General features: G+C 42.8%; 1 pseudogene; it reads right to left on the bottom strand.

Moving 5' to 3' along the window:
- Positions 1–2,694: 2,694 nt before the first annotated feature.
- Positions 2,695–14,539, bottom strand: LOC127571848 (tigger transposable element-derived protein 1-like; annotated as a pseudogene).
- Between the last annotated feature and the right edge of the window lie 4,225 nt (positions 14,540–18,764).

Here is an 18,764-nt window from a genome sequence, read left to right as displayed (position 1 = left end):
GAAAAATGTAAACGTAGAGCACATGAAGTGATGTACTGCCAAGAATGAACCAAGACATCAGCCAGACCACTGCTTCATTGTGAAATATGTCTTACCTACAGGCCAAAGCAGCAAGCAGAAACGCTTTACACCACACCCTGTACCAGACAGGTTGTATTTCAAAGTTGGAGTGTATTTGTTTGACTGTAATGGGAAGAACCATATTTTTGTAACAGACTACTTTTCCAATTACCCAGAGGTTGTGACACTGCAATCAACATCTAGCAAAGCAGTTATCACGTTCCTGAAAGCTGTGTTTGCGAGGCATGGAGTTCCATCGCGAGTAGTATCAGACAATGGTCCACAATTTTGAGCTGTGAATTTTGAAACCTTTGCCAATGTTTGGGTGTTTCGACATATAACCTCAAGCCCACATCACCCAAGATCTAATGGCCTAGCAGAGAGTTCAGTTAGGTGGTGAAGGGCCTCATGAAGAAAGTGCAAGATGGATGAGAGGATTTCCACATAAGTCTAATGATTTACAGAAGTGCACCACTGCAGAACAGCCTTTCACCGACCCAAATGCTGATGGGTCAACGCATACGCACTACCTTCAATATATGAAAGCCTGCTGACACCTGAAGGAGCACACAAGGTCAAACAGGCTAAAGAGGAAGGGAAAGAAAACAGAAACAGAATCACGACCAAGACAGTGAAAAAGCCTACCAGTCTTGAAGCCTGGGGATCCAAGTATGAATCTGAGATCATGATTCTGGCACATGGTCCAATGCAAGGAGTGTTGCAAGAGGAAGTAAATCCACATTCACACCAGATCCAGACGGAGTGAGGGACACCTCTGAGGAGGAACCGCGTGGATCTACGACCACAAGCTCCAACCCCTGGCTTGTGACCCGACTCCTGTTAGTACACCAAAGGGGCCAGCATATGGAGAAAATGAACATGTTGGACCAGATTCCCAGGAAAACACCAATAGTAATGCAACACACCTGTGAAAACAAGTACCAGACCAAAAAGGACCATTAGACCACCTCAGAGACTGATTGAAAGCTGCTGAGTGACAAGTGGTTCTTGGCAGGTTTATAAGGACAAAGTACTGTGTTTGTTTTTTCTTTAAAGGGGGAAAATGTGTTATTATGTAGTTATAATAAAGAACTACAGTTCCCAGTAGGCAATGCAAGGGATCACATGAGGGAACAGGAAGTGGCTGTAAAAGAGAGGGAAGCAAGCCTGTCTGTTTGTTAGTTAATAAAATGTTCTGATGTTAAACCCACACAAAGGTTTGTCTCTTGATGAAGAACAAACATAACAGTACTGAGCTCTCCGTTCTGGTCCAAGTGTTATCGCAGATGTGCTCCCACCTGCAGAGGTGCTGAAGGCGTCGCACAACTTTGCGTCTTTAACTGTTCCCATCAGGTGTCTGGAGCTGCTGTCCATTCTCCTGTCAGCACTGCAGGATTGTCCAGCTGCAACAATGATGCAGTTGAAGTCACCAGCCAGAACGACTGGTAGGGATATCACCAGTAGCAGTGGGAGCTGCTTGAGGACAGCTAGCCGCTCGCTCAGCACAGGCGAGGCGTACACATTAGTTAGCCAGAGCGGATTGTTATGGTACTTTACATCAGCCACAAGGAGCCGCCTCCCCCACCACCCTTTGACTTCAGTGACAGAGAAGTTACCTCCCCGCAGCAGAATCCCCAGGCTGGATGCACGACTATAATTCCCCTCCAACCATATAGACAATCCCCGGGACCACCATCGCGACCACCTCCAATAGTTGCGGAGGTGTGGCAGCCCACACTCCTGTAAAAAGGTTACATCAGCCTTGACCTTGGCAAGGTACAGCAAAGGTGTTCATACATCGCACAGTGCTCTTCACACTGCGCACCGTTAGAGAAGCCAGATTTATTTCCATAGTTATTATTTGAGTTCAGGGGTCACAAATACCATCCATTGTCAATCAGCCTGAGCCCTCATGCCCACAGCCTTGGTGAATTGCCTCACTGTTTTTGGGCTCATGTGCTGGGAATGGTCCTCCCCAGGGTGTGTGACGATGCTGGTGGTGTCACGGGGGTGGGGAGATTAGTGTCTGTTCCTGTTCTGCCCTCTGGCTCTGACTGTTCTGTACCTTCCATGTACCTTCCATCTCCTGCTCCTGGTCTCCCAGAACTGGGGGCTGATGGTTTCTGTGCTGCTCCCAGACTCCCGGAGCTGGGGGCCAGTGGCCTCTGTACAACTCCCGATCTCCCGGAGATGGGGTGCACTGGACACTGTGCTGCTCCGGTCTCCTTGGAGCTGGGGGCTGGTGGCCTCTGTGCTGCTCTCAGTCTCTCGGTCCAGAGTTGGGGAGGTGGCAGGGTGAATTTCTTCCTCACCCATATTTGTCTGTGGCCTCCCCTCCTCCTTGTCCCCTCCATTTTGGCACTTCCTCTGCCTGTGTTGACCGTTTCCCATATTTGTTTCATCCTCCAACAGGGAGAGGTTGCTGGCATCTGTCTGTTGCATTGCCCTTTCCTTCCCATTATTTTTGCTCTCTGCAGTCCATTGTCTCTTGGGTGGTGTCTTCTGGGACTTATTCCTTTTCACCACCTGCCATTCCCCTTCTTGCCCCTCTGCCCTCCCATTGACTCCTTCTCTTGAAGAGGGGCCTGGGGGTTTGTGACTGGAGGTTGGGAGTTCAAGGCAGTTGGCTTTTCCTCAGTCCTGCTTGCAGTTCTTGCAGATGACTGCACTGCATTGGGTTGCCACGTGTCCAGACTTATTGCAGTTACAGCACGCTCTGGGTTGTCCTGCATATACCATGTAACCGCGGTTCCCTCCAATGGCAAACACCGAGGGATAGTGGATGATAGCACCATTAGCACCCACCTTTAGCTTGACCTTCACCTGGAGCTTGCTGGTCCAGATCCTAAACAGGTCATTGATATCCACGCAGCTTCCTGCTCCCTTTGACATAACAAACCAGGAAGGTGAGGTCATCCACAACAGGCACATGTGGATTGAACATGTGCACTGTTATCTCATGCTGCTTCTGGCTGGGGAGGGTGAAGAGTGGCTGCGCCTTCAGCAGTGACAGTGGAGCCTCATTACCCCTCTCCCGAAAGTCCTGTAGCACTTTCTGCCATCCTGCCGGATACATGAAGGTAACATCAAAGTATCCATTACCTGGGAAGTCCTGGAGGCAGTAGATGTCCTTCACCTCAGACTTGCAGCACTCCAGTAGGACCTTCTTGGTGAAGGCATTCCCCTCGCTGAGGTCCTTCACTGTCACCTTGACAGTGTTTCAGATCCAGTGTCCTCCTCCCGAGGTGCTCGTCGCTGCAGCCATCCAGATGGATCTGATTGGTTACAGCAGGTAATTTGCTGGAAAAGGGTGTTAGATTGGTTTCCCAATCAGCATTAGGATCCACCCCTATGTCAGCAGGTTAAGCTCTCATCAGGCAGCTGCTTGATTGCGAAGAGTCACGGTAGTCTTCCTTCTTTTTCAATGTCAATGCATTATTGGTATTGGTATTGGTATTGGTTTATTATTGTCACTTGTACCGAGGTACAGTGAAAAGCTTGTCTTGCAAACCGATCATACAGGTCAATTCATTACACGGTGCAGTTACATTGAATCAGTACAGAGTGCATTGATGAAGTACAGGTAAAAATAACAGTACAGAGTAAAGTGTCACAGCTACAGAGAAAGTGCAGTGCAATAAGGTGTGAGGTCACAACAAGGTAGATCGTGAGGCCATAGTCCATCTCGTTGTATAAGGGAACTGTTCGATAGTCTTACACAGTGGGGTAGAAGATGTCCTCCTACCCCTATGTCAGCAGGTTAAGCTCTCATCAGGCAGCCGCTTGATCACGAAGAGTCACAGTAGTCTTTCTTCTTTTTCAACGTCAATGTTCAAGTTCACCCACGAATCTATCTGTGATTACTTTCTTTTATTCCAAAACAAACTTTATTCATCATAAAAAACAAACTATATACAACAATAAAACAGTGCAAACCTTTACACTCGTGTACGGATCAATCATAGGTGTTACTTTTTTATATATAAAAAAACACTGCACCAATGCCACTTGTGTGGCTCCCTGGGGTGCTACCCCAATCCCATATTTACAATATTTAAGGGGCTTCCTTGCCTGACCCCGCCCCTCCCTCTCCAGTGGCAGAAGAACTTTAAAATGTAGTCCTTCCCCACCGAGTCCTTGCGTTGGCTGCACCCAACTTCAGTGCGTCTCTCGGCATGTACTCCTGCAGCCTGGAATGTGCCAGTCGGCAGCATTCCCCTATGGACATCTCACAATGCTAGGAGACCAACAATTTCGGGCAGACCAAAGGGCGTCTTTCACCGAGTTGTTGACCTTCCAGCAGCAGTTGATGTATGTCTCTGTGTGCCCATAAATCCTGTCTCTGAGAATCTTCACTAGTAATTTGCCCACCACTGAAGTAAGACTCACTGGTCTGTAATTCCCAGGGTTATCCCTACTTCCTTTCTTAAACAAAGGAACAACATTTGCCACCCTCCAATCATCCGGCAATGCTCCTGTGGCCAGTGAGGACACAAAGATCGTCGCATATCATTAAATCTACACTTAAAGGCACTTAAAGACAGTATGAATTGTTTCTTTCCTCTTTCCTAAAACATCCACTCCAATTTACATTTCTCTCAATGGAGGTAAACTTCAAAATTAATATCTAGGGCACTCAGATCCAAAGCACAAACATGAAGATTATGAGATTCTCCAGTCATCTCTTCCTCTGCCATTAGATTTCTGATGTCTTTATATTGTAAACCTACCAGAATGTTTCTTTGGTGACTATATATAAATAAATCACATGCTCTGCAATTTTAGCATTAATTTACATTGGATTGCTGATTAAATCTGGGCCCCTTAAACCCAGAGTACAGAAAAGAAAATCATGAGATTTCCCAATCATTTCTTTATCTGCCATTAGTCTTCTGATCTCTTTTGTACTGTTGAATTATGTGTGCTGTTTCTGTGGCTATATATAAATAAATCACATGCTCTAGAATTGTAGCATTAATTTACATTGCATGACTAATTCTGCCAAAACGTGGGAAGAGGGAAGACAGTTCAATAACCTTCACTACCAGACACATATTCCCCTCTCCTTCCTTTCAGCATTTCAAAGGGATTGCTCCCTTCATGTCCCCCCCAGTCCACTCTTCTGTCCCTCCAACTAAACCATTCAAAAGATGGCAAAGTATATTATTGGTATTTTGTTTTTATGTATTCCCATGGGTGGAAATTCCTGAGTTATTCATTATAGCAAAAAAGAGATTCATAAATCAAAGATACATATTTCATACAATCAATGGTGTTATAGTGAAAATTCATGGATGGAACATTCATAAATTGAGGAATACTTGTTTTTTGTGTCTCATTTGTTGGTGTGAAACTTTTACTGTGACCTTCTAAATTGTGAGGAATGGTGATTTCATGGACTTACGGTGACCAATGAAAAGTGGATAAAGGATGTGGGCTGTTTACGGGACTGATTTGTGCCGGTGGCTGTGAGATGAGGCAAACAAAGGTTGCCGTTGTGTCAGATGGTGAATTCCTGCAGACAGTATGTGCAGAGATGAGAACAAAATGGGTCTCTGAAGCAGTAACGTGCACTGCTCCTCTAATACGGCCACGTCTTTCTCTCATGGAGGTTGCAGCAGGCTGCCATCATTCTAGAAACCCAATGAGTGTTTATTAAAGGACAGCTCCAGAATGGTCCTCACTATCGAACATCAACATGCTGGAGCTCCCACCAGCTGTACAATGGCACTTCAATGGCTCTAGGAGGTGACTAGCTACCTTGGCCAGGTTAACTAGGGATGATTCTTAAATTGTGGCCATACCTAATAAGCCCATATCTGAAGAATAAAGAAAAATAAAGAGAAATGTTCCCCCTTCCATCACAGTTTCCATCTTACCTCGTTTCTGCAAATGATCATCTCAGGGTCCAGATCTCCATAGCTGGTGAATAGAAAACCAAAACAATATAAATTTTGCAAATTATCATTACACTTCTAGTCTTGATGAAGATCATACATGCATCAACTGATCACCCTTACACATACTCATCTTGCCTTGCCTTCCATGTGCATTTTCATGGCTTGGTCCTACCACACTGTGTTCCCTGAATAGCTGCGGTATAGTTAGTGGAAGGCTGCTCGCATGGAGTGTAAGAAAGGTAGGTAGCCCAGGGTGACAATCTCCAGCAGATCTTGACATAGATCGTCTGGCTTCAGTTAACACCCATTTGTCATGAGTGGCCATTGCCTGGGTTGGCTGGCTGACAGGCAATTAGTAACTGCAAGGGCACTAGTGGAGTAGCACTGGCATGGTCACAAATATAGGTGACCGGAGTTGGAGCTAGACTCACCCTGGTAAATGGAATAAATTCAGGCTTGAGCACTGTTCAGTTTGCTTTGCCACATTCTCTTAGCTGTAAATATTCAAGACTATTGAGGAATATTGCTACAGCAGATCTAGAAAGGATCCGTCAATGTCACTATTTGCTTTTATCACCATCCTCCTCTGGTTCTTCTGCTTCTTCTTCTTTTCCCTTCTCCCTCCTTCCACTGTTGTGCCAGGGCAGTGGAGAGAGATGCTGTCTGAAGGGTTGCAGACCTGAAATGCTGACTGTTCCTTTTTCCACAGGTGCCGGCTGATCTGCTGAGTTTTTCCAGCACTTCTTTTTTTCAGAATTTCAGCATCTGCAGCTTCGTTTTTTATTTTCATTTAATTTAACTGGGTGGATGCTGCTGAGAGGTTAGGTGTCAAATCAGCAATGCACGAGGGTTGCCGTCACCAGCAGCCTGCCCTGTTAACCTTCAGCTTGAATATGTGATGTACCCCAGACTGCGATATACCATTTGCCGGATATTGTGAGTCACCTACCAATAGGCATTTACAAAGTAAAATGGGAGCATATCAGCACTGATAGTGCCAAACAAAATGGCACAAGGTACCCCAATGTTCAGCCTTGAAATTTCTAGTTTTCATTTGAATGCAATTACAGCTTCATTTACTGAAAAAACCAATTAGCAGAACAAATAAAAGAAGGCCTTAAGACAAGACAGTCTGATCTATGTTAACATGTGCCACAATAATTGGCATTAATGTCTAAATATAGTGAATACAGATTTATACTTCTAATGTTCTGTTGCACCATCTGGGAGCACCAGATTTACTAAATGCAAATATACATGATTGCTCTTGGGGTACTTCAAGCCTGTACATTCTGGCAAATGCACTTCACCAGTGTACTCAAGAGTCAGAATGCACCTCGACACCCTTGTTACGTAATTGTGTTTCCATGGGTGTATCCTTTCATGGTTTACAATGTCTTCTCAAGCCACATTTATGCAATCACCTATCTATCCTTTGCCAGCTCCTAATTCTCATCTAAACACTGCTCTTTGCCAACATTATCTAAAATAAGAGTCATACAGTCATACAGAATGGAAATGGACCTTTTGGCCCACGAAATCCACACCCATCATCAAGCACTCATTTACGCTAACCTTACACTCACCCTATCCACATTCCCATCAATTCCCACCCAATCCTATCCCTCACCCACACCCTTGGGCAGTTTACAATGACAAATGAACCAACCAAACTACATGTCTTCAAGAGGTGGGGGGAAACCCACGCCCTTACAGGAGAACATGCAAAACTCCACTGGAAATCATGATCGAACCCAGGTTGTTGGAGCTGTGTGGCGACAGCTCTGCTAGCTGTATCACTTCACAGGTTTGCTGAAGACATCCAGCTCTAGCTGACTACCCAGTTTCGTGTCTTTTAAGTTGATTGCTTCTCTGTACTGGATGAACAGAAATCTCATCCAACTAACTGCATCAGATTGTGCTTGATCTGATCATTTCCCACACTTTCCTGCAGTCACACTAAGTATTTGTGACTCCACAGTTTATTGGCCTTTAGGCTGCATGATCCTTGGGTCCACATGCATTGGAATGGAGCTGGCTGCCAGCTGGCCTCCAGCTGCTAATCAAAGTCATGTGTAAGGCTATATTTAGAATACAAATTTATATCTGAATAGAAAAATGCCTAGGGTTGAGTTACGGGAAGAGAGGAAATTGGTAAATTAAATGCCCACACTACCTGCACTTTATAAGTCAAAAAGAATTGCAGATTGAGAATGGAGTGAGCTTTGAGAAGAATCACATATGAGCATCTCCAGTGGGCTCTGTGCTAATAGTGGCAATGTGCTCTGTGACCGCTATTCCAGTAATGATCAGCTCGTTAGTCACAGAGAACCAGAGGTTGGAAAGAGGTCTCTTGATCCACTGAATCTGCATCAACCATCAAGTAGGACTTATACTTTCCTGGTGCAGAAAAGTTGACAATTCCTTACTCCCCATAGGTGCTGCTCAACCCGCTGAGTTCATCCAGCAGATTGTTTATTGCTCCAGATTTCAGAATCTACCATCTCTTGTGTTTCCTTTATATTTTCTTACTTTATTCCCCCTGCATTTCCATCACCTCACCCCAGATTCTATCACTTACCTACACACTGGGGATAACTCACAGAGGCCAATCAACCTCCCAACTTGCACACCTTTGGGATGTGAGAAGAAACTGGAGCACTTGGAGGAAACCCACACAGTCACAGGGACAATTTGTAAGTTCCACACAGACAGCACCGGGGTTAAATTCGGGTCAACTGAGTTGTAAGGCAGCGGTTCTACTAGTGGTTCACAGTCCGACACCGTGCTGCTCTCCAAGGGGATTTGTCATTGGTCTGTCAGTTTGTTGACTTGCAAAGTAAAAAGAGTAGTGGTGTGTTTGCTGCAATATGTTGAGTTACGTGCCTGCCATTGCTGAACAGCCAGCCGTCTGTTGAAACTACGGCATGTAGGTGTGAGGATTGGACTATTTGTAAGTCTGTGAAGGTGGGGATATATTAGTTGAGAATTCCGACTGATAGTGATTGTGTTTGACATGTGATGGAGATGTGTTGCATGGAGTAGTGGGTGAGGTTGGTGGGGAAGTGTTGGCAGATGAGATTGTACAATGTATTCACTGACCTTGATCATGTTTCAGCTTATTGACCCCTGTCCTTGTGAATGATGACCTTGGTTCTTCCCTCTCCCCACTGCCACTTGGAGTATGGGTCTGGAGGGTTTCCTGGCATACTGTAGTAGGGAAGAAAACCTCTCTCCTTCATCTTTCTACCAAAGCTGCACCAGGAAATTAGGATGCCCACACTCACATCATTGGTTGTAGGAGGCTTTTGCTAGCATGGATTTCAGCAACAACAAAACGGTTAGTGCTGGTGGGTTGCTGAAATCTTCTTTATTAAGTCACAGTATCAAATTTATATGTGTTGTGGTACCATTCAAACAGGCGCAGGTTAATTGCCTGTAGTGATCCCAATTTGTATATGACTTCCTGAAACAGATCCAACATAAAATCATGCTAAAATAGAAACAATAATGATAATAATATTCTGGCACTTGTAGCAGAACGTAACGGCTGACGCAAGCAGCCAAAACAAATGAGAAAGCAGTTATGAATCAGGTCTGCTGTTCTCATTTCTTTCAACACCAGTAAGAGATGTAGAAATGTAGAAGTAGGCCATTCAGCTGATCCTCTGTTTCCACTCTTTCCTCATATGCCTTTCCTGTATAGAAATTTACCTAACTCCTAAATCTATTTGGAGTCTTGGCCTCCACAGCCTTCTGTGATAGAGAATTCCACTGTTCACCATCCTCTGTGTGAAGACATTTCTCATCATCTCAGTCCTAAATGTCTTACCCTGTATCCTGAAACTGCTCCTAATTCCAGACCACACCCACACAACCAGGCGAACTATTCTCCCCTCATCAGATCTGTCCAGCTCTGTCAGAATTTTATGTTTTAATGAGATCCCCTCTTATTCATCTAAGCTCCAGTAAGTGAATGCCTAGTCAACCTAGTTGTCAAAACAGTTGGTCAAATATAAAGTTCTCATTCATCAAAACCAGGATGAGAATGAGGGTCTCTGAATCTAATGCAAACTTGTCAGATCTCAACTCCTGTAAATATAACTCCTTTCAATCAAGCCTGAATGTTAAAAGTGTTTTTAAAAAATTCTAGGTATATTCTGTGTTATATGAAATCTACTAGTGAAAGATTGAAATAATTCCCAGTAAATCAATTTGGACCAGTTTTATATTGCATTTCCAATTTAATACACGGAGGACATCTCTCCTATGTAGCAGGATTGTTTATGTAACAGAGGTTCCTGGCATGAAAGGTGATTGAAGTGTATTGATTTAAAACAATGAAGAATGAAAGGACTGAGATCATCAATTTTCCTTTCAGATCAAAACAACTCTATGGCAAATACAGAAGTTTATAAATTATCTTCACAGTTCTGGGTATCAATCTCTCTCAGCAACAATTCTCACTGGATTTTGGTTGGTTCAATATTTTTATTAGTTTGTCTGATATGTTGTTTCTCAAAAATATGAGCTGTTGACTTAAATGACCAAGGTCAGTGGTCAGCAGTGAAGTCACGATGCTTACTGTTGATTCTGAAGAAAGCTTCCTATCCATTGGTTATAGTGACATGGACTTCATCTTTGGCAATATCAGTTTGTTGTTAAGGTCCAATTTAGGGAATGTCAAACATCCAACAACACTGATCTCATCAAGCCAAATGGAATGAAGAATTCCCACAAATAGCAAACCAAGAAGTAAAGAGCACAATTTTTAACCAGATTTCTATACAATTTACTGAGCATGAAATAAAACTCAGACCAAGTACATGTGAAACTGATAGGTGACATATCATAAACAAACACATTGTTGTCTTAAATGCATTGACATTTGAAATAATTATCTGAGGAAATTACAAAATTAGTTTTTAGGTCTATAGAAGTTGTTAAGCAGCAATTATGCCTCAATACATCACTAAACACTTGCTTCAATCTCTTTCAACAATGCATGACATTTTTCATTTTATATAGCTTGAATAATTTGTAAATTGCCTGAAATCATAATTTCTTCATTGATTCATGATTACACTGCAGAAAGTTGCAAAATAGTACATTCTGTGGAAGAGCAAGGAACCAAAAAAATTGGGTGTCTGTGTTTTAATACACATATGTATTGTCTAGAGGTTGCTCTCAGATTTCTTCCATTACAAGGCTGAGCATTGAAACACTCACCATTATTTCCCATGCAAGCTCAACTTCTCTGTTTTATGAAATGACCTGCACTAAACATAATTTAAAAAACAAAACTTCTAAAAATTAGATGTTCAAGGCCTAAGATTAACCCTGAGTGTAGTTATATTGCTACTTTTGCTCAGATAGAAAGAAGTTTTGATTCCACATGGACACGAAATCAGCATTATGTCTCAAATCTGAATCCTAGTTTCAAATACATTGAAACAAAATAGTGCAAAATCCCTCCAAAAGTATATGATATCATAGTCATAAGTGGCACCTTGTGCCTGCAGCTCAGTAATATTATTTATGATCAGTGTCAGTTGTGCTCAGATGAACCACCAAATTGTGAGTTCAAGCCTCAGCCCAGAGACTCAAACATAAAAATATACAGTATGTCTCTAGTGCAATACAGAGGGAATTCTACACCATCTCAGGTGTCACGTTTTGGGTGCAGAATTAAAGCAAACTTTCATAGTTGAGCATATTGGATCTTAAGGCACCATTTTGAAGAAGAGAAGAAATTAATACTAGAGTTCTGGACATTACTTATCTTGCAATCAGCACCAAACAAAAGACTGCCGGGTTTCCTCCATCATAGCACTGGCTTTATTTGATTTTACACCGTTGGCTGTGATGTTTCTTGGGGCATCTATCTATATATATGTGGAAGTCTTTCTTTCTTCTTTTACTATATGAATTTATGCAGATGCACTCCAAACCTATCTTAGACTGCCTTGCATTTGCTTTCTCTCTGACTCCTGCTTTTCATGAACTATTCTTTATTTTAGCTTTTATGTCCCTCTCTCTCCTCATGCACCTCATGTCTCCTCTCTAATATTTTATCTTTGTGCCGACGCTTCATGTGAAATTAGTCTAAATTCTTTCCCACAATGCCAGTTAATCTTCTCATAAGCACATTGGTCTCAGATCAAAAAGGTCCCACCACCCCCAGATACCCCAGGATTCTGAATTCTTCCCTCTGCACCATATCTGTAAATGCACTTCACCTTGTCTTACTCTGCTATACCTATTTTTGCTGGTGCATGGCAATTAAGGAAACATTAAGAGGTCAAAATTGATTCCCGCTAATGTCCTCTCAAACTTCTAAAAACTCTGATTGCTGTACTTCAATCTCTTTGCCTCCTTTCAATCAGTTCCCAATGGCTCATAACTTCTGGGTTGTTCACTTCCCTTCTTCCCCACCATCCTTTAAATATACCGCTTTCAGTGAATTCCATTATCCTGCCACCAGAGCAGAAAATAGCCACATGTGAAATGTCTCATTGGTTGTAGAAAGCTAACTATCTCCACAATCTCCATATCCCTCTTAACCACTGCATTTTAACATGCCTCTATGATTTCCTGTAAAGTCATTTGTTCGATAGTGACACAGATATTCACTAAAATGAATTCAGCAGAGATCTGTCACTCTCACTGGTATTCAGTGTTGAAAACCAATACAGGAAGTCCCCAGATTATGAATGAGTTCCGTTTTTGAGTCTGTTCGTAATTCGAATTTGTATGTAAGTCGTAACAGTTACGTACAGTTCACACCTAGCGTCAACTAGTCAAATGTTTATAATTGAGAGAGAGAATGTGTGTGTGTGTGTATAGGTATAAAAAACATTAAAGAAACATTTCTTAAACTGTTTAGATAAAGAAAAGATAATGATTAAAGGTTGACATTTACTCTCATTCCAATTGATGTCTTGCATACCAGAAGGAGCCATAATTAACAATTAAAATGACTTTATTAATTGGATGATGGGCCTGGTGTTGGAGAGGATGGGCCTGATTCTGCTGCTGTAGAGTGAAGGTTAACTTCTGAAGTCAATTTCTTAAAGCAAACATAAAGGGTGACTTGAACAGAGCTTTTCTTTTTCTCATTATAAGTGGCCTTGTAGCAGCTGAGTCCGTCGGTAACTATCCGGTAAACTTTGTTGAACCTCTCTGCATTAGGATCCTGCTCCTCTAACTTTGCCATCCCTGCTTCAATGAGACGAAAGGCTTTAGTTAATTCCTTCGTCAAAAACTTCTTGGATTCTGGGGTTTCTTGGTCCCAGCCTTCTTCCTCAAATTCTAACATCTGCTGCTCCAGCTCCATAAGGTCCTCATTGGTCAGTTCTTAGGCATGGGATTCAAGCAAGTCGAAGACAACATCTTCACTGATGTCTAACTGCAGTTGATTATTACCAATATCAACCTCAACTTGCCTAGCTTTGGCGATGTCCTCAGCTGTAAACTCTTCAAAACCATCCGTGAATTGGGGGCACAAGTTGTTCCAGACTCCTTTCATGTTGGTTTTCTTCACTTCCTCCCAAGAATCTGCAATGTTTTTGATGCCATCATAGATGTTGTAATTCCTCCAGAACTCCTTTAAGGTCATTGCATCATCTTGGGTAGCCCTGACTGCTTGTGAGAAGGTCCGGCATAAATAGTAAGCCTTAAAGGAGGCTATGATTCCCTGATCCATTGGCTGAAGTAGTGATGTGGTATTGGGTGGTAAAAAGACGACCTTTACATTGGGGTGAAGGTCATCTAAAGTGCTTGGATGTCCGGGGGCATTGTCAAGCACAAGGAGAATTTTGAAAGGAATCTTCTTGGCCAAGCAATAACATTCAGCAGCCAGAACAAAAACGTTCAGGAACCAATCTTCAAAGAGAGCTTTTGTTAACCAAGCCTTTGTGTTTACCTTCCAAATAATGGGAAGAGATGCCTTGATGATTCGGCTAAGTGCCCTCGGATTTAGGGAGCAATACACATGCATAGGCTTCAGCTTGAAATCCCTGGATGCATTACCACCAAGCAATAATGTTAGCCTATCCTTGGATGCCTTATGCCCTGGAGCAGATTTTTCCTCTTTTGAAATGTATGTCCTTTCAGGCATTTTTTTCCAAAAAAAAGCCAGTCTCATCTACATTAAATATTTGCTCAGGCACATAACCTCCCTCCTCAATAATTCTTTTCAACATTTCAGGAAACTCACTCGCAGCACTTATGTCGGCTCTCACTGCTTCACCTTGCACTTTGATATTGTGTAAATTTACCCTCCCTTTGAAACAGTTGAACCAACCCCTACTCACAACAAATTCTTCATCACAAACACCTTCACTTGCTGCATGTGCAGCCTTTAAATCACTGAAAAGGCTTCACGCCTTTTCTAGCACTAAGCCAAGGCTAATAGGAATATTACATTGATTTTGATCCTCTAACCAAATTACCAATAGCCTTTCCATTTCGATAATTAAACCACTGCGTTGCTTAGTGATAATTGTCGCTTTCATTGGGACAGAGCCTTTTACATACTCCATTATTCTCCCCTTGTCCTTTATAATCGTCCCAATCATTGATCGACTGTAGCCTAACACTTTTCCAATATTTGTTGACATTTCACCTCTCTCTGGACGCTTTATTATTTCTACTTTCATTTCAATCGTGATCATTTTCCTTTTCTTCAATGCATCACCATCACTTGCTTAAAACGCGCAGTGCTTTGAGCGTCATGCAAAGTAGTCCACCCGTTCATTAGTACGAACCATTGTGTGTAACACGATTTTTTTTAAATAATAGGTTTTACGAAGGTCGGTTCATAAGTATGGACGTTCATAAGTTGGGCGTTCGTAAATCGGGGACTTCCTGTATAATTATTTCACAATCCCAGAGATTTACTGCACCATCTATCTCCCATTCTACCCTGTCAAATGATTTGCTGCTGAGTATCCTGCTTCATCATTCATTTTGGTGCAGCAGTTAATTAATCAACAGGCCTGGACTAACAATACAGAGATACAAGAGTTCAAATCCAACATGGCTGTGGTGGAATTTAAATTTATCTAATTAAGAAAACTGACTAGAAAACTATTGGATTGTAATAAAAACTCATATTATTCACTAATGCACTTAAGAGGAGCAAGTATGCCAACCTTACCTAAATTCATCCATATGTGAATCCAAGCAGAAACATGTTTAACTCTTAAATGTCCTTGAAATGGACCAGTAAATCATTCATGAAACAGAGAAATATTAAAACCAGACAGACTACCCACAAGCATTGACCCAGGCACAGAGTTTCATTACAAAAAAAGTCTCTCTCAGCCCTTTTAAATTTGAAACATTGTTACTTACTGCAGTGTCCATAGCTGCAGACTTCAGCTGTAGTAGTTGTAAACAGTAGTTGTAATAACTCCCTTGGGAGCGGCACAAACTATCACCTTTCTTTGGTGTCATTTATTTGACTTCAATGATCATTACCAGGAGTGGCTTGCTGGCACCATCACTGGTTGAATCCTTGAGGCTGTGGCAGATAGTGAGTGGATCAATACAAAGGAAAAACCTCCTTGACCTTATCCTTGCCCATCTACCTGTGGCAGATGCATCTATTCATGACAACACCAGCATAGTCACCATTGCACAGTCCATATAGTCACCATTGCACAGTCCATGTAGAAACAAGTCCCATCTTCACACTCTCCATTGTGTTGTGTGGCACCACAATTGTTCTAAATAAGATAGATTTAGAGACAATCTGGCAGCTCAAACTGGGCATCCTTGAGGCACTGTGACTTATCATCATTAACACCAGAAATATTCACCACCACAATCCGTAACCTAATGGACCAGCATACCCCGCACTCTACTATCATTATCAAGGCAGGAATCAATGCTGGTTCACTGAGGAGTGCTCAAGGATATGCTGGGACCAGAACCAGGTGTTGCTAATAATGAGGTGCCGAACTACTGGAGCTGCAACCCAGAATCACACACACACTGAACAATAAAAAACAGCATGAAATAGACAGAACTAAATGATCTCACCACCACTGAATGAGATCAAAGCTCTGCACATCTGATCGTAACTGGTGTTGGGCAATTAATAGGAGGAGAAAACTCCATGAAGATCACAATCCTCAATGGGGGCGGTGTCCAGCATGTGAATGGTAAAAATAAAGTTGAAGCATTTCCAACCATCTTCAGCAACACACAGTCTGCTAGAGGAACTCAGCAGGTCCAGTTGCGTCTGTGGGGTAGGGGGAGGAACTGTCGATGTTTCGGGTTGAACAATGCAGGGTTTCAACCCAAAACGTCGAAGAGGCAGGCACGGTAGTTTAGCGGTTAGCATAACGCTATTACAGCACCAGCGACCCGGGTTCAATTCTGGCCGCTGTCTGTAAGGAGCTTTTACGTTCTCCCCGTGTCTACATGGGTTTCCTCCGGGTGCTCCGGTTTCCTCCCACATTCCAAAAACATAAGGGTTAGGAAGTTGTGGGCATGCTATGTTGGCGCCGGAAAATGTGGCGACACTCGCGGACTGCCCCCAGAACACTCTACGCAAAAGATGTATTTCACTGTGTGTTTCGATGTACATGTGATGAATAAAGATATCTTATCTAATTCCTTCCCCCCGCCCACAGATGCTGCAAAATCCACTGTATTCCTCCAGCAGATTGTTTGTGGCTCCAGATTCCAGCATCTGCATCTCCAACCATCTTCAGTCTGAGTGAATGAACCACCTCAGTTTCTTCCTGAGATTCCCATCACCACAGAAGCCAGTCTTCAACCAACCTAATTACCTCCACATGATATTGAGAAATGACTGAGAGCACTGGACGCAGCAAAACCTGTCACTCTCATACTCCTGGAGCTCTGGAGTTTTGAAGACCTTCTGGAGTTCTGAAGACCTGCTTTCCTGAACCAGCCATGCTTCTAGCCAATTGAAGCAAAATATTGCAGAAGCTGTATGTCACCTCCAGCCAAGCTGTTCCAGCATCATTACAAGATAGGCAGAAAAAACAGAAAATGCTGGAATCAGCGAGTTGGTTAGGTAACCTGACTTGCAGAGTGTTTCCAGAATTTTCTGTTTTTATTTCAAACGTCCAAAATCTGCATTTTGTTGACTGTTATTTACAAGATTGGTATCTGCACAACAATGTAGAAAATTACCAGGAATGTCTTGCTCAAAAAATGCAGGACAATTCCATCTGGCTAATTCCTGCCTTATCATTCTCTTCTCAATTATCAGCACAGTGATACAAAGCATCAGTGACATTGCTTTCGAGTGTCATTTACTCTCCAATAATCTGCTCATCAAAAGCATCAGTGACATTGCTTTCAAGTGTCATATACTCTCCAATAATCTGCCCATCAATGTTCAATCTGGGTTTTGCCTGGGCCACTGAGCTCCAGACCTCATCACAGCCTTGGTGCAAACAAGGCAGAAGAGCTAAATTCCAGAGGTGAGAGTGACTGACCTCGACATAAAGTAGCACTTGACCAAGTGAGGCATCAAGGAACCCTGGTGTAATAGAAATCAATGGACATCAATGGGAAACACTTCTGTAGTTGGAATCATATTTCAGTGAAAGCAAGATGGTTGTGATTGTTAGAGGTCAATCATCTCGGCCCCAGACCAGGAGAACTTCCTCAGGATAGTGTCCAAGGTCCAACTTGCTTCAGCAGTAACCTTCCTTCTATCATTTGTTCAAAACTGAGCACACTCACTGATAATTGCACAATGTTAAATTCCATTCACAACTCCTCAGCAAATGAAGCAATCCATTCCGGTATGGGCTGATAATTGGCAAGTAACATTTGTGTGACAAAAGTGCCAGTTTGAAAGAGTCTAACCACCTACCCTTAGCATTCAAAGACATTGCCATTGTTGAATCCTCACCATCAATATCCTGGGGGTCAGCAGAGAGTCAACTAAACCAGCCACATAAATACTGTGGCTATAAGAGCAAGCCTGGGACTGGATATTCTGCCACAAGTGACTTAGCTCCTGACACCCCAATTTTTTTCCACCATACACTAGGCACGTCAGGAATGTGATGGAGTGCTCTCCATTTGCTGGATCTTCAATATCACTCTTGAAGCTTAACGTCACCAAGGACTGCCACCTCATCAACCACTATGGCAGTGTAGTGGTTAGCATAATGCTATTACAGCGCCAGCGACCTGGGTTCAATTCTGGCCGCTCTCTGTAAGGAGTTGGTACGTTCTCCCCAAGACTGCATGGGCTTTCTCTGGGTGCTCCGATTTCCTCCCACATTCCAAAGACATACGGGTTAGGAAGTCATGAGCATGCTATGTTGGCGCTGGAAGTATGGCGACACTTGTGAGCTGCCCCCAGAACACTCTACGCAAAGGATGTATTTCACTGTATTTCGATGTACATGCGACTAATAAAGATATCTTATCTTATTTATTCCCTTGACTACCAGCAAACATTAATTGCATTGTTTACCATATCTTCTGATAACAATTCAAACACCCATGAGTTCCACCATTAAGAAGGATAAGAGCAGCTGGCACATCAGAACACCCCATCTGCAGCTTCCCTCCAAGTTGCACACCACCCTGACTTGGACTTATATCACTGGTCCTTCATTGTTGCTGGGTTTAAATCCTGGAGTACCCTGGGAGTACCAGCATCCGAAGGACTGCAATGGTTCAAGAAAGTGGTTCCTCGGCTACCTCCTCAAGGACAATTAGGGGTGTCACTAGCAATAACCAGATCACAAAAATTAAAATAAATGAAAAGAAGTTCTCCTGTATCTATGGAAAGAACTTGCA

Source organism: Pristis pectinata, chromosome 6 (assembly GCF_009764475.1).
Source record: "Pristis pectinata isolate sPriPec2 chromosome 6, sPriPec2.1.pri, whole genome shotgun sequence".
In the NCBI taxonomy this organism is placed as follows: Eukaryota; Metazoa; Chordata; class Chondrichthyes; order Rhinopristiformes; family Pristidae; genus Pristis; species Pristis pectinata.
The sequence above is the reverse complement of the archived record's forward strand: the minus strand, read 5'-3'. Positions and strand labels throughout refer to the sequence as shown.